This window comes from Rhagoletis zephyria, unplaced genomic scaffold (assembly GCF_001687245.7).
Source record: "Rhagoletis zephyria isolate East Lansing unplaced genomic scaffold, Rhagoletis_zephyria_1.1 Rzeph_scaffold_00491, whole genome shotgun sequence".
In the NCBI taxonomy this organism is placed as follows: Eukaryota; Metazoa; Arthropoda; class Insecta; order Diptera; family Tephritidae; genus Rhagoletis; species Rhagoletis zephyria.
The window spans coordinates 190,229-206,752 of NW_016157575.1; the positions used below are offsets into that span (position 1 = coordinate 190,229).

General features: G+C 33.9%; 1 protein-coding gene across 1 annotated transcript in view; it reads left to right on the top strand.

The window, feature by feature from the left end:
• The first annotated feature begins 1,175 nt into the window (after nucleotides 1-1,175).
• Nucleotides 1,176-16,524, top strand: part of LOC108359928 (acidic phospholipase A2 PA4) — a 50,439-nt gene continuing 35,090 nt past the window's right edge. Inside the window, 2 exon segments of the mRNA XM_017612005.1 lie at nucleotides 1,176-1,277; nucleotides 1,497-1,707. The gene's annotated coding sequence lies outside the window, so the exon portion shown is untranslated.

Here is a 16,524-nt window from a genome sequence, read left to right on the forward strand (position 1 = left end):
GGACTCCTTTGGTCCTCCTCCTCCTCGGCGCTTATAATCGAAGCGTAGGTAAACTCAGGACGCAGGAGGTACTGGGGAGGGTAGGCAGCCTTAGATAGGCCAACATTTTTGGTTATCCTTTTGCGAAAAAAGATACAAATCTCATGAGCAGAGCCAACATCAAATTGCTAAGTGGCCGTAATCACTTGCGCTCTCACATGCACTGGATTGGTCTTTCCATAGAGGCGGATTGGCGCTTTTGCCTTGCATATCAGGAGACGTCTGACACATTACATATGTATATGTGATTATCCAGCATTGGTTAGACTAAGGCTGCAATACTTCAGTTCTTCCACAGTCGATACCTTTAAGGTTAGGAATTCATCTACAAAGAAACTTTTAGTTTTTATAAGCGAGGCTAATAACATCTTGGTCCGTCAGGGTTAGGAACCAACATAGAATACAAAAGATCTTCTAGGTCGCGGTGCCGCTTGCTTCTGTTGCACCTTAAAAAATGTACATAACATTTAAATGTTGTGCTACTATTGAGGTGATCTTCTTATTTATTTTGTCGCAAACCTTATATGTACATACATATGTATCTCCTAATTTATTCTACGTAGATAGTACCTTATTCTTTCAGTGTATTTTCCGTAAGGCAAAGCTTTTCATTCACAAAACTTTGTAAAACCGCACTGATTTAACTACTTATACCACATTTTCGTATACACATGGCATTTGGCCAACGAAAAGCTCACGATGCGCGCGGCTGCATAGGTTTATTTTTGGCCGTGAAAATGCCAAAGCTTCAAACGACACACACACACAATTACATATACTTACATGCGTGTAAAAGGTGTACACAAGAATAGCGAGAGCAAAACAAAATGCAATAAGCAGAAGTGAAAGGAAAAAAGGGGAAGAAGGAGCGTACAAACTGAGTGTAGCCCAATTATTTGGTGAATTATTTAAAGCCATATTTTATTAAACACATACACATACGTACATATAATATGTACGTCTTCCTACTAAAAAAAAAATGCAAGCGGCCTTAACCGCTATCACTCAGCCTCAGCTATTGACAACATCCGCCGGTTAGAGCGTTTAGCTTTTTTACACGCTTCTAAACTTTTGTATCCTCGCCAGCTATGGCTGCTGTTTGTCAAGTTCGGCTCAGTTGTGTGCAGAAGCACCACGGAAGCGGACGTGATATTTAACGGTGGCATTTGGAAGCCGTCAATTATGTGGCGCTTGCGTTTTTGTGCTTGCAGCATTTACTCGCATGTTCTATTTATTGTGTATGTGTTTGTGCACATTTTATAAAATAAAATTTAATTAAAGAAAATTCGTGGCTATGTAGAGTTTGTCTAAGTGTGTACAGTCATTTAAAATATATACACATGTATATTCATAATTGAATTAAAAAAACGATATGCAGTTATTTAGTGTATTTTTTCGATAAAATGTGCCAATAAAAACGCTCAACGAATATTATTTATTTGGAGTATTTGTTTCAGCTTTTTAATGTCTTCAAGCTCAAATTCGGGAAAAAGCATAAGTTTCAGTGAAAAAGTTTAAGTTATCCTTACATATTTACATACCCTGTTACTTCTACATATCAACTCTACAGCTACATACGAACATATCAGCCTACTAAGTATCCACTCCTGCTAAACACATACATACATACAGACTTATAAGGCAACGTCATCACAATCGCGTCAGCAGGTGAGTGTCCTTGAACCAACATTTACTATGTAGTACTTGTACTCTTACTTACATATATGTATACATACATAAGTATTTGTACATAAAAATGCCTCTATCTGCTCCGATTGCATGGTTCTGAAAATGTGATGGCATTCCCATACATATCGAAATTATATTGAAGGTCACTTTCTGATACCTAGTACATACATATGTCAGTCAATTCTGATCAGATTTAGCTCTGTATATATATACACACCTTTGTATGTACATTAGACTGTGTCAAATAAAACGAATATTTTTTTTCTTTCGGTCCCATATGAAAATTTCGGTGTTGGGCACACAAAAAATAATTGTGGTAAAATTTCAGCCCTCTATCTTCACTATCACTATCGAACACGCAAGAGGAGCGGAGGGATCTTTTTTAAACAAAAATATTTAGTAGCCACTACTTCCCATTTATATTTTGGAGATTTCGTAAATTGATGTCTGGCTTAGGCCAAGCTCTTCTTATTTGGCTCTAAAACCGTTTGTCGAATGGAACTGAAACCAAAAAACGACAAAAAAGAAGGAACCTTCTGAACAGGGCTGCCAACTATTGAGGATAAAAAGTACAAAAAAGTGCCTATTTAGGCGACTAACTAATAGCGCCTAGACGCATGCTACAACCTCGATGGGCCCGCATTAGGGATGCCAAAAAATCCGGAAAATTGGGATCTCGGGATTTCGGGATATTTTTTAGGTAATCCCGGGATTCAAATTGAGTCATAAATTTTCTGAATATGAGTAAAAATTCAATATCTGAAAGCATTTAAACATACCATTAAATAAAACTATTTAAAATTTACGATAAACTGATTGTAAAACTCATATATCGCTAGCTTAGAGTGAAAAAATGCTAACTTCACTTTTAATGAAAAATCATATTTTGATATAAGAGGCTAGATAAATTAAAATTGCATCGTTTCGAAAGGGGTAAAGGTCCTTGTTTTATGTTTTCTCGTTTACATTCAATGAAAGGAAAATTTGCTAAGGCTAAAAAAAGCTCCGAAAATTCGATAAGGCCAAAAAAGTTCGAAATCTTTTAATATTTTTTATTTTATTTTTTTAATTATATCGAATCCCTCCGATTCGTATGGAGTTTTGCTTTGCTTTAAACAGGCAAAATGTTGTATTCAAAGTTTTGCGAAATACTTGAAGAAAATGGCTATACGAAGTTTTTTCCTCTCCTGTACAATTTTTAAATTGGGACTTAGCAACTTTGCACTCTACGCTAGCGATATTTATTAAATCAGACAAATTTTAAAGTAAAACATTTTTTTAATTGTATTTAAAAAACCATGTGATTGAGGAACGTATACATCACAAATAATAATGTAAATACCAGGTACTTTTGAAAGTGACGAATAAAAAAAAAAAAACATAAAACAAAAATATACAAAAACAATTTCTCTAAACATGTTTATTCTACTCTATAAAGAAATGGCGAATGGAGAATTTTTTGTCATTTTTTTTCGTAATTTACTAGAAATTTTGAGGGTGTACGAATCAAACGGATCTCAGAATCGGATTCAGCGGGTCGAAATACATGTTGGTAGTTGGGTCTGGTTAAAAACATACACCCTCTTTTTAGTCGGTGTTGTTATTATTGCACTTAAAATGTTTTCGTAAGAGCAGAAAAGCATTCAAAGCGGAGTCTTTAAGCTTGACCTGCAGTTTTTACATGCAAAACCTACTGATGAAAAACATATTTCGGCATCAACACTGTTGGCTGAACTGTCAAAAGGTAGACATAATCCATTTGAAGATAATGACCCCTATCTCCTCCATTACAAAATATTTGAACTTCGTTTACCAGCACGTCGGTCAAATTATAAGTTTTTCGATTTGAGGAAGTTTTGAGTAGATTGATCTAAAAAATTATCTAACTTTTCCTTAAAACCTACTGTTTCGTTTACATTAGCGATGCTATGAGTAAATTCATTGAAATCTTTTTCAAAAAAGGCTCAGACTGCAATTTAAAAGTACAGCTTCAAGCTTTTTGTTAATTGCAGTCAAAGCGGCATTTTACAAAAATCATACTTCAAAATTCATAAACAAATTCTTACTATCAATTCGATATTTCAAAATTTTCTGGATCCCGGGATTAATGCAAGCAAATCCCGGGACGTCAAAAACACCGGGATCCCGGGATTGGCATCTCTAGACGGCATACAAATGACAGCACAGATAAGTATGTGTACGGCTGCATGTACAAAAATTTCCGTTATGATATTTGGGGTTTTGCATATGCTTTTAAGTGTCATTTAACAAAAACTAGGGTGGTCCAAAAATACATGCGGGGAAAAAGTTTTAAATGTAAAGCTCTCACCCCTTAGGATTTTTGTTTATGGAAATAAAGAATACCCGGGTTTTTTGTTTCAAAAGAAATTATATTTAGAATAGTGTTGGGCAGTATCGATACCAAAAGTACTCAGAACTCGATTCTCAAAAGAATCGACAGCACTCGATTTTTAAGAGTATCGGTACTGAGTACTCCAAAGAACTCACTCACAATATAACTTAGTATTAAGTGTCGAATAGACTTAAAAAGTACTGAATTTNTCGATTTTTAAGAGTATCGGTACTGAGTACTCCAAAGAACTCACTCACAATATAACTTAGTATTAAGTGTCGAATAGACTTAAAAAGTACTGAATTTTATTTACATTTAACGGTATTCAGAAATGATTATACTCAATTTGCAGTTTCAATAATTTTCAAGTACAATACTTGTAGCCAGTACAGTTAGGCATTCATTTGACATAATTTGGGATTCATATATTAATTTGAATTAAATACAGCCAGCTTGTGAGATTTCTACACTAAGTATTGAAATGTTACCAATATATATGTATATTTAAAGAATGTACTCAGTACTCTGGAAAATACCCGATCCTTAAAAGTTTCGATACCAAAGAACTCGACCCTCAAAAGTACTCGATACTTCCCAAGACTAATTTAGAACTGCCTGAAAGCCATAAAGTTTTCTGTGCATTTTATATGGGGAAAACACACTTCGTCGTAGAAATTGTATATTCCATACTTTTCGATCGGAAAACTGTTTTTCCTGAGGATACTTCCAACAAATATACCCAATTGTTTATTTAACCATTTTTTAATAGTTTAATGCAACGGCGGACCAATAAAAAATCGGTAGTATAAAAAATAGTAAAGTAAATAATTTGTTATTATTATTGGAAGTCTTCTGAAGAGCAACTGAGTTTTCCGATCGAAAAATATTTATTTTCAAGATTTCTACAACATTTATACGAAAAAACTTTTTTCCCCATATAAAATACATGAAGTTTTATAAAAAACGCGGGTGCCTTTTTCCATTTAGAAAAATCCTAGAGGGTGAGAGCTTAAAATTTAATTTTTTTTTACCACCCTTATACTCAGCCTAGTCTGACGCATCCTCCGTGCAATATTTCCGGCATTTTTTGCTGACTCTGCATGGCTTACAACCAATACATACATATGTACATCCCAGCAAAAAACTTTGATTCTTTGATTCTCAGTTTTTTGATTTAATGATATTTTCAAGATGAACTACAACTGAAAAACTACCATTATGCCTTAAAACATCTTCAATTTTTTAAAACTACTCAAAATTTTAAATCTGCGACCCTTTTCGTACATTTTGGGTTTTTGTATTTTCGTTTGTTTTAATGATTTGGTTTTACGTACACAAGGTACACATCCACATTGTAATTTAAATAAAATATTGACGGATTAATGAAATTTTTTGGTGCGCAAGGACGAATAGGTATTGAAAATGTCCTTTTAAAATTCTGTCCTTGAATATCCCTAAAAATGTTTAATATTTAGTTCTGAAAAAATTATACGTTAAGAATTAATATACACACGACCACATCCTCGAATATCGTTCTTGTAACTTTATTAAGTAGTATTCAAGAAAAAGATACCAATTTATACGATATCGCCCAAAAAACAACGCGGCGCATTCGTAGTCAGACACTAAAGTTAGTTGCAGCGTTTTGACATAATTTTCAACAGAATATCTGTCGACTCTGAATATGCTTCACAATTAGTACAATAAGACGATGCTTTCGCAAAATTTGAACAATGTGGAAACCAAATATTCACACCATCGTAAACAACGTGTTTACCGTCTTAAACAACACTCTCATCGCCTTCTTGACCTTATAACAACAATAAAATATCATTTTATCAGTTTCCACCTTCGTATATATAATACGGTGTTTAAATGAGGCGATTTTACAGACAACTTTTAGTTGAAAGCAAAAATCTCCTGGTGCGAACGGCCTTTCAACTAATCGCTTCCAATGAAGTTGCGGTGCAGCCAACTTTTAATTCAACTAAACGTCTATAAAATTTACTTTAAAATCGTCTCATCTAAATCAAGAAAAATGCGGATGAAGAAGTCTTTTAGGTCTACAAAGATAGCATCGTCCGATTCATCTAGAACAAAAATGTTTCAAACAAGGAAGAGTTACTCTGCAATGTGGCGATGGAAAATGTATATATAGATACTTTTCATTTCAATCAGCATTAGAAGTTCTATTAGCTCCTACACTCGGTTTTTGAAAGTCTAAGCTTCCGTGAACCACTTTTATTCCATATTTTTGGTCTATGTGCGTTCCTATCGAAAGCATAAATATTTCGGTAATGATTAACTCTGGTGCTATTTTCGGCAATTCCCGCACTTTCAGTTCTTCTTAATATGGTGGGGTCAGAACTAGGGATGTTAACTTTTCAGCCTTTTCCGATCCCGGGAATTCCGGGATGTCGTTATCACAACCCCGCGATCCCGGGATTTAGATATTCATTACTTTTCAACAACTTAAATCGAAAAAATTGCTTCTATATTGTTTGAGAAGCTCTACTACCATAAAATAAATAATAAATAAATGGGTTTGAAACCTGCTTTTTTATTTAAAGTGCCGTTTTTTAGTTTTCTGACGTCAGGATTTATTTTAAAGGACTTTGTAATTTCAAAGATATGATTCATTCCAAAAATTATTTAGAAAATTCAATGCAATGTAGAATAAAAATATGGGTACCAAATGCAATAGGAAACTTCTTTAGAATTTAAAAAAATTAAAATTTTTTCGATTCACAAGGACGAGTAGGTAATTTTTAAGCGGATAAAGTTAGAAAGACGAAATTAGAGGATGTTATCGAGTTTATATAAGTAATTAACATATATTTTTTTTTTATCAAATATTGCGAAATTTCAAGGATAAAATTTTAAAAGGACATTTTCAATAGTTACCAGTCCTTCTGCACCAAAAACTTGAATCGGTTTAAATTCTACACGATTTCGTCCTTAATTTGATACCCATACTTCTTCTCTAAGCACATTTCTCTAAATTTTTTAAACCAGTTTGAATTACTAACGTCAGAGTGAAAAACTAAAAACGCAATTTTGCTACATTTGGCCCATGGTTTTGTGTTTAAAATTTACTATCGCGCGTCGTTATATGTATATTGAGCTAGACATTTATAAACAAATATTAATTANCTAACATTCCTAGTAGGAACTGATCGAGATATTTAAAAAAACAAATTTCTTCATTTGTCTATTTGCCATTGAAAATGCTAGTTTCTGAGCAAACTCCCGAATCAAAAAAATACCCACACCTGTTGTGTCACCATACTTACCAGGGATCAAATTGAGTGTATGCATTCGCCCAGACCTCTTGGTTGGTCTGAGATAGAATCCTTCAATTGTATGCCAAAACCAATTTCTTTTAGCACTTCTCTGTTGTTTACTCTTTTAACCTAGCAAATATAAATACAATTTCTTCAAATATTTCGACTCCAGCGTCAGCTGGTATGTTTTTTGTTGAAAATTAGGTGGCTAATATACATACATTTCTGCCTAAGCAAGTTTACGAATGACCCAGCATAGAGCGCCGTCGATACGATTCAGTGATGCCAGCGTGGTGCGAAATTTCGATGCAATTCCCGATTCGCTATTTTAGATCCTATTGCCTTCAATGCTGCCTGACTTTCGACAAAAATAGTGGCTTTGTCTTCTGGAACTCTACTACTAAGTAAAACACTAGCCGCCCTCTCTATAGCGTAGATCTTCGCTTCGAAGACACTGCAGTCGTTCAGTAGACGAAAGGATCGGTTGATCTGCAGGTCCTTCGAAAAGACACCGGCTCCGGTTCCTTGTTACATATTTGAGCCGTAAGTGTAGATAGATATACTCTCTGCTACTGTAAGTCCTGCATCCCATCTGGTCGGGAACCTACTGGGTATCTTCGTGTTGAAACCACAAACAGGCATAATGCAATCGGTCCTTGCTTCTATGTCTACTTTAATTCCTTTGAGCCGGCACCGTTTTATTTCATTCAGTATTGCTGCATGCCCAAACTTGGTTGCCTTCCACATATTGGCTTCTCTGCGCCTGAGAGCGCTCTTTGCGGCCATACTATGGATGAAAATATCCAGCGGTGGCAAATGAAATATCATGTTAACCCCTTCCTCAGGTGCTCTATTCACTAGCCCCGATATGCCCAGGCATGCGAATCTTTGCACTCTCCTCTATTGTTTTCCTGTTATTCCCTTTGTTCTTTGGTCTGATGACTGTGGTGCAAATCCCATAGCTGACGTACGGTGATAGTCCTAACTAACTGTATATTTTTTCCAGTGTAGGCGTTTGAATAAAAGCAGCTGAGGTCAACGCAATTATTAATGTACGCATAATCAACGCTTTCTTTAATAGATCAAATTCCGGTAACATTATAACTGTAATAGTCGTAAAATTCCAGCTGTCAACTGGCAATTAGCGTCACAGTTAATCCGTGTTGATCAGATACATATGTATAATGTATGTATGACGATTATTTACGCATATTGGCAATATGTCAAAATTTTACTGGTTGCTGTTGACGTGTTTGCAATTTTTATTTTGTTATTTGTTAACTCAAAAAAAAAAACCATAGTCTGGGGGCGGTGCACATATTGTGCTTGTATTATAATATAATAAGAACGACATAAAAATTTAAACATACACATATACATATGTACATATATCAAGCAAATTCAAGTTCAATGGAATTAAATAATCTTAGTATTTTGGCATTTCCTTATTTTTCGCTATCTGATTTTGCGATTACACCGATTTGTGCTGAAGACTATTTTATTGATATCCGCTAAGCCTACAGATTTGTACATTTCGGAAGTCACACGGTAGTGTTGTTTAGAAATTTGAGTTCAGCTCAATAAAAGAATTTCCAGAGGTGGTTTTTGGTTACTCTGTTTTATGTATGTTCATAAGTATGTGCAAATAGGCATTGGCAGTTTTATAAAAATTTGTAAAAGTTAGTTAGTATTTACACAAAATTTACAAGTACTCAAACCACCCGGTAATTATATTTATTTTTAAACTATGTATCATCTGTTTTATTTACCACTCCAATGTATGCACAATTCATACATACATACAAGTACTTATATTCACATACTATATACATACATATGTATGTAGGTCAAGTTCTGTCTTTTTAGTGACCATAACTTGTTTCTTAACTTGCAAAAAGAATTAAAATGCTGAGAAGCCATCAATAAATTAAATGTGTAAAACTTGTCAGCAGATAAGCAGATAACTACGTGCAAGTAAATACAGATATTTACCTACATTTTATATACAATATATATGTATGTACATACTCACATAGTATCAATGTATATAAATCTGCTCAACCTCAATTTTTGCGTGTGAACATTCGTACTAAAAATCCTGTTTTACGAATGCGTCCTTGCGTATACAGTGGTCGATCAAATTATAGCCGCACCACATATTGACAAGTTTTAACAATTTATGTTTTTGTTATTTAATTTTAGTTATTTTTTTTTAATAAAAATATAGTTCATTTTTTAACAAAACCTGTGTAAATCCAAGTTTCAAACGTTGCAATATTTCAATAAACTTTCGTAAAAATGTCGAACTTTTTAATTAGATTTCCTAAAAAGATTTTGAATACGTAGTTTTGTAGCCCATTGAATTCTAGTAGAATAAAGTGCAAATAGCTAAAAATTGCCGTTACTTTTTTGAGATTTTTTTTTGTCGCATTTGTTTCCATATAACGAATGAATATACATATATGTATAAGAAAACCGTAATATCTTCAACAAAAAAATTCCTAATTAAATTTTCAAGTGTATTTGGATAGAAAAAATGTAGAAAAAATTAAAATTTTCGTTTTCTTATTTTTTTTTAACTTTGATGACAACTAAATAAATAAAAATATTACGAATTTCGAAGGCGATTTTATCGGAAAACTCCCTCCGTTCATAAAATTGTTTTCAGAAAAAATGCCGGTATTATTTGATTCAATTTCAACATCTCATTTCATAAGATATTTGAGTCATCAGTGTGTACGAGGAAGGAAAAGAAAAAATATATCTTTTTTTCATGTGACATTTCGAAACATATTTCTAAAAAACTTTTAGTCAGTGCTAGACCAATGGCTCTACACACAGTGCCTTAGACATTCGTACCGGTTTTGAGAAAACTGTGCCACTGGCTATATTTTTAAAGTCGGGACGTATAAGTGGCTCGATTTTTCATATTTGTACCGATTAAATCCCGATTTTCAGTGTTTTCTTTATTAGTTTAATAAGAGTCTCCCTGAACTCTGGCCCAAAAACCAGTTTTCGTACAAACGTGGTAGCACTTTCGTAATCACAAAGAACACAGAATATATGGGAGCCATAAACTTATAGCCCAGTTATGCATACTGAGCTTTGCTTGAGGGTTGTCACATAGCAATCTGTTAAATGGGCTTTGCGTGTAAGCGGTTACCCAACGCATTGCACTTAACATGTAGAATTCTGTTTGGTTTTGATTTTTACGTAAAAATGGTATAGCAGTGCAAGTATGCATAACTGGGCTATTAGCCAGCATCCTTATATTCTATGATCTTTGTGACAAAATGGTACTCTCGCTATATTTCAGTCTATCAATATTTTCTCAACGATTTGAAAAGGTTTTTATAGTTTTTTGTTATTAGTTTGTTGTTAGTTTAATTTAGTGAAATCATAAAAAATAATCAAATTCTTTTAAAAATTTAAATGATATGAAAAATGCATATAAGCGGTAGATACAGCGGAAATTATAAATAGTGAAGAGAAATTTTAGCATTCGTTGACTTTTCCCCTTTCGATTACACAGTGCAACACTCAGAAATTTATGGGAATGAGAACAATTGCCTTCATTAAAAGAGGTCAAAATATGAATAAATACCTAAGCATTTGTAATAGTTGGTTCCCATTTCCATTTTATATCGATTTGAAGTGGTGAATTTAAGGTTCAAAAATAAACAAGTACAATGAGTTGTTNGGTATAGCAGTGCAAGTATGCATAACTGGGCTATTAGCCAGCATCCTTATTTTCTATGATCTTTGTGTTGTGACAAAATGGTACTCTCGCTATATTTCAGTCTATCAATCTTTTCTCAACGATTTGAAAAGGTTTTTATAGTTTTTTGTTAAGTTCTTTTTTTTAATGAAACGAATCTTACTTGAATTAAATGAATTCATAAAAAATAATCAAATTCTTTTAAAGAATTAACTGATATGAAAAATACATATAAGCGGTAGATACAGTGGAAATTATAAATAGAGAAGAGAAATTTTAGCATTCGTTGACTTTTCCCCTTTCGATTACACAGTGCAACACTCAAAAATTTATGGGAATGAGAACAATTGTCTTCATTAAAAGAGGTCAAAATATGAATAAATACCAAAGCATTTGTAACAGTTGGTTCCCATTTCCATTTTATATCGATTTGAAGTGGTGAATTTAATGTTGTTTCGCTCACAAATTTCATACCTACATAAGAATATACCAACGTATATATATACGCATATATATAAAACAAATTTTTCAGTTGAACATTGAGCTGTACCAAAAACTCCCCAAATCCCTTCCCCTTCCCGCTCCGTTAACTTTGGAAAATGTGTTTTTAAATTACACGTCCTCATTGGGAGCTTATTTCGTCGACTTCAAATTGAGATAAAAAAGAAATGGTAACGAATTTTTTCAAATCCTTTGGTACTTTTTCATTATTTGACTAGCTTAATCAAATGCTGTTGGTCCGATTCCCATCACTCCAACTTTTTGAAATTTGTTACACAGTGTTATTTAATGTTCATATTTTTTTTTAGAAGTGCCGCTCGTTATCTAATGAAGGCCAAGTAAGTGAAAATTCCTAACTTTGTACAAAATTTATCAAAATTCGAAAAATTTCCATCAAAATTTTGAGCTTTTTAATTAGATTTTTTAGAAACATTCTGAGTATGAAGTTTTGTAGCTCATTCAATTCAAACTGCAAATTTTAATTACCTAGGACTTACCGCTGATGTTTGGTATTTTTTTTTGTGGAAGGTGTTTTGTATTTGTTTTGTAATTGTGCCCGCCAAAAGTGGTGTGCTGCGCTGCTTGGATCTCTAGCATTGGCCATGATTAGAGATAGCGCAACGAAAGTAGTTGAAGCCTTCTTACATACTCCAGGTGATTCGTAAAAGTCAGTCTTCTGTCTAAAATACTAAGCCGGACCTATATTGGATGATTAATTTTTGACGTTTACTCATTTCTTCTCGTTTTTATTCTCGTTTCCTTTTTCACCTTTTTGTCCTTTATCTTTCTTTCCGTCTTCTGCTCGGCACTAGCACCGCATTATTGTGGGATGCTTCATACAAATTGTATGGCCGTGAGGATTTTTGGTAGTTCCTTGCCGCTTGACGAGCGAATTTAGGGATGCCAGTAACAATGCAATGCAATGCAGAATGAAAATATGGGTACCAAATGAAAGAGGAAATTTCTTTATATATATATAAATAAAAAAATAAATTTTTTTTTGGATACACAAANACGCATATATATAAAACAAATTTTTCAGTTGAACATTGAGCTGTACCAAAGTGCAACTCGTTTTCAAACGAAGACCATGTAAGTGAAAATTCCTAGCTTTGTACAAAATTTAGCAACACAACAGACAAAGTTCCATCAAAATTTTGGGCTTTTTATTTGATTTTTTAGATACATTCTTAGTATGGAGTTTTGTAGCCCATACAATTCAAACTGCAAATTTTAATTACCTAGGACTTACCGCTGATTTTTGGTATTTTTTTTTTGTTTTTTGTGGAAGGTGTTTTGTATTTCGGGCCATTGTGCGGCGTGGAGAATTACTACCGATCCCGCCAAAAGTGGTGTGCTGCGCTGCTTGGATATCTAGCATTGGCCATGATTCGAGGTAGCGCCACGACAGTAGTTGAAGCCTTTTTACATACTCCAGGTGATTCGTAAAAGTCAGTCTTCTGTCTAAAATACTAAGTTACGGACCTACAGTGGATGATTAATTTTTGACGTCTTCTCATTTCCTCTCGTTTTTATTCTCGTTTCTTCTTTCACCTTTTTGTTCTTTATCATTCTTTTCATCTTCTGCTCGGCACTAGCGCCGCATTTTTGTGGGATGCTTCATACAAATTGTATGGGCGTGAGGATTTTTGGTAGTCCTAGCCTACCTAGCCTATTTAGGGATGCCAGTAACAATTCAGTGCAATGTAGAATAAAAATATGGGTACCAAATGAAAGAAGAAATTTCTTTAAAATAAAAAAAAAATACAATTTTGTGGATTCACAAGATCGAATAGGTAATTTGTTAAGCTGATAAAGTTAGAAGGACAAAATTCGAGGATTTTATCGAGTTTTTATAAGTCCTTAACATAAATAATGCAAAATTTCAAAGAAAAAATTTTAAAAGGACATTTTCAATACTTACCGTCCTTATGCACCAAAAAATTTAATCTGTTTAAATTCTACAGAATTTTCTCTTTAATTTGGTACCTATACTTTTTCTCTAAGCACATTTCACTGAATTTTTTAAACCATTTTTGAATTACTGACGTCAGAGTGAAAAACTAACAACGCCGTTTTACTATATTTGGCCCATGGTATCGCATATATATTGATTTCTGTGTGTAAAATATGTATATTGAGCAAGACATTTATAAAAAAAATATTAATTATGAAATACAAAAAAAAAAAGAAATATAGCCAACACTGGTCAAGAAAAAGAGTTTATAGTATTGCCATCAGTGCAATTTACAAATCCCGAAAATCCCGGGATTATTTTCCGAGAATCCCGGGATTTTCGGAACTTAAAAATTTCGGGATCCCGGGATTAACATTCCTAGTGTGCATGCACACTTACTGGTTTAATTCGGTTACAACTATGCCGCGACATTTAGACCGCGAAAGCTCATGAAGAGCGCGTCTGCGCCAACAGGTTTCTGGTTGACCGTGAAAATGTCAAAGCTTCAAAAGCAACGCACAATTGAACGTGTATACGAGTGAAAGGTGACGTACAGAAGAATAGTCAGACCAAAACAAAATGCACAATGCAAAAGTGAAATGTAAAAAGGAAACGAAAAAGCATTGATTCGGGTAGCGGGGTGATGTTGTTTAGATTTAATTAACAAACTAGCTAAAATGAGTAAATACTTGATTAAAACAGACGAAATTTAATAAACTGAAGCCACTGTCAGCATGTAAATAGGTACATATAGTTTTTTTTTTTTTTATTAGGTACTGATTTCAACTAATTTTTTACGCTTAGCTTATTAAGATTGTGACTAAAAAATGGACATTTTGGATTCGTGAAGTATGTATTCGATTTCAGTTTGAGATTATGATTTTGAAGATTTCTTTGCCATTTTTGTACGTGCCATCGTACAGTGTGCCTGATGGAAAAGCTGGGTCGACAAAATTTTGTTCAGATTTCCAGACATAAAAGATATCTGCAAAGCTTTGACCGAACAATTATTGTATGTCTAATATTGCACTGTGAGGTGTGACAGTGTTTAGAAACGAACTTAGCTAATTAACTTACCACTGCAAAAAAACATGCTGCTACAAAACAAATATCTAAATTTTTGCGCATTTCTTGCGCACTTAAAATCTAATTTTGGTTGCACATTTTAACGCGCATAGTAGCAGAGTTATAGCAGTAGAGGAGGTGGGGATTACCTTTGCTTTATAGATGCACATCAAGTTAACCAAGCGCTTCATATGCCTGATATGAAAGAGAGAGATATGTAGGCAGGCCGATGAAGCGGTAGCGCGTGCGGTAACTCTTTTACCATTTATTAATTGGGGGACTCCATTGGAGGAGTCATGCTCTAGCTGCCGCAGCGATTAGCTAAATTTTGGGGCTTTGCTAGAATAGGGGGTAATTTTACAAGATTAAAATTCTTCGTAGAATTGCTAAAGGTGTTTAAACATGATAGATATGTCCACCTAAGGAAAGGTATAGCTTAGATTAAAATATTAGCTGCATAATGTTACTAAAGTTACTGAAAAGAAAATATTGTCCTGCTAGTCGTCGAAAATAGCATCGAAATGGCTAGCTGTACATTAGGGGAAAATCTGCAGAAGTATCTACGTGTTCGATGGTAAGAAGAAAAATAGCGAAAGAGAAATAAGTAGCGTTTTGTAGAAGCTCATAAACCGTGACTTCCCAAAATCGTCGTTCGTTCTTATAAATACATGGGGTTGTGACTGAAGCTATGACCATAGCGCACAGAGCGATATTTCTTTAATCTCGTTGGGCAAAGTTACTTAAAAAAATATGTTCTGTATTCTGCCATAGTTTCGTGACGAAAAAGTTTCTGTTAAAGGCATTATATTTTTACCATTCCATTAATCATAGTCCGAAATGGTTCGTGCTTTACAGAAATTTGCGAATCACCTAGGCCACAAATCGTTGGTAACAAATTATTTATTTACTCCAAGATTTTGTGGACGATGTCCTAAAATTTCCCAGGCAATTTTGTCGCCAAACAGTCTAATGAGAACCAATGAAAATACATCTCTGTTCTTAAGCGCAGCACAGTGTGATATTTCAACAATCTAGGCGGATAAAATTATCAACTTATAAAAATATGCTCTGAATTCTACTCTTAACTAAGATCGCCGTAGATTACGAGAATGAACACAAGAAAGTGCCAACGTATTTTCACGAACATCCACTTGCTATTAATGTTACTAATAACATCAGATACTCTGATCAACAAGGGATCTACTCTGTACTACGACTCGAACAGAAAATCGTTCGCATTCGAGTACTTAGCACTATGAATTTCTATTAGTCCGTGTCACCTTTCGAATTGCAAAACAGAGTAGACTCCCATTTTTTGAGGAGTTAATCAAAATAAGCCCGCGAAATTGTGTCCGCATCTTATTATTGCCCTTATTGGAGCAGGGCCTCTTCTGATACCAAGCGTTCCCAAAAATTAAAACATATATATATGACATACATATTTGTTTCATCGGACAACGAATAAATATTAGAATAGGATTCGTTTTATGTGTAACTTTTAACGATGAGATTATGGCTTAGAATGTGGTTTAAGCATTATAAGTAATTAGTTTAAGAGATATGTGTTGTTTCATGCAAAATAATTCTAGTATAAAAAAACTTGCAACTTTCTATGTAAAAATAAAACTAGTGTTTCCTGGCAACTCTTTTGAGTTTCTCGCGCTTTGTTTTAATGCAAAATTCTCTTTATTTTTATATGGATGCTTAATTTATCAGTATGCATAACTAAATGAAAAAATTTCAATAAACAACTTTTATCACCAAGCTTGAGCTACACGGCACACTGTGCATCGGTTCGACCGTTTATTGTTGACAACAAAGGTTTTGCATATAAGTATTTTTCAGCGCAATTTTAAATAAGTAACTTTTCACGCTTCAATTGCAACATAATGGAATATGATAAATGCTAAAAATTATG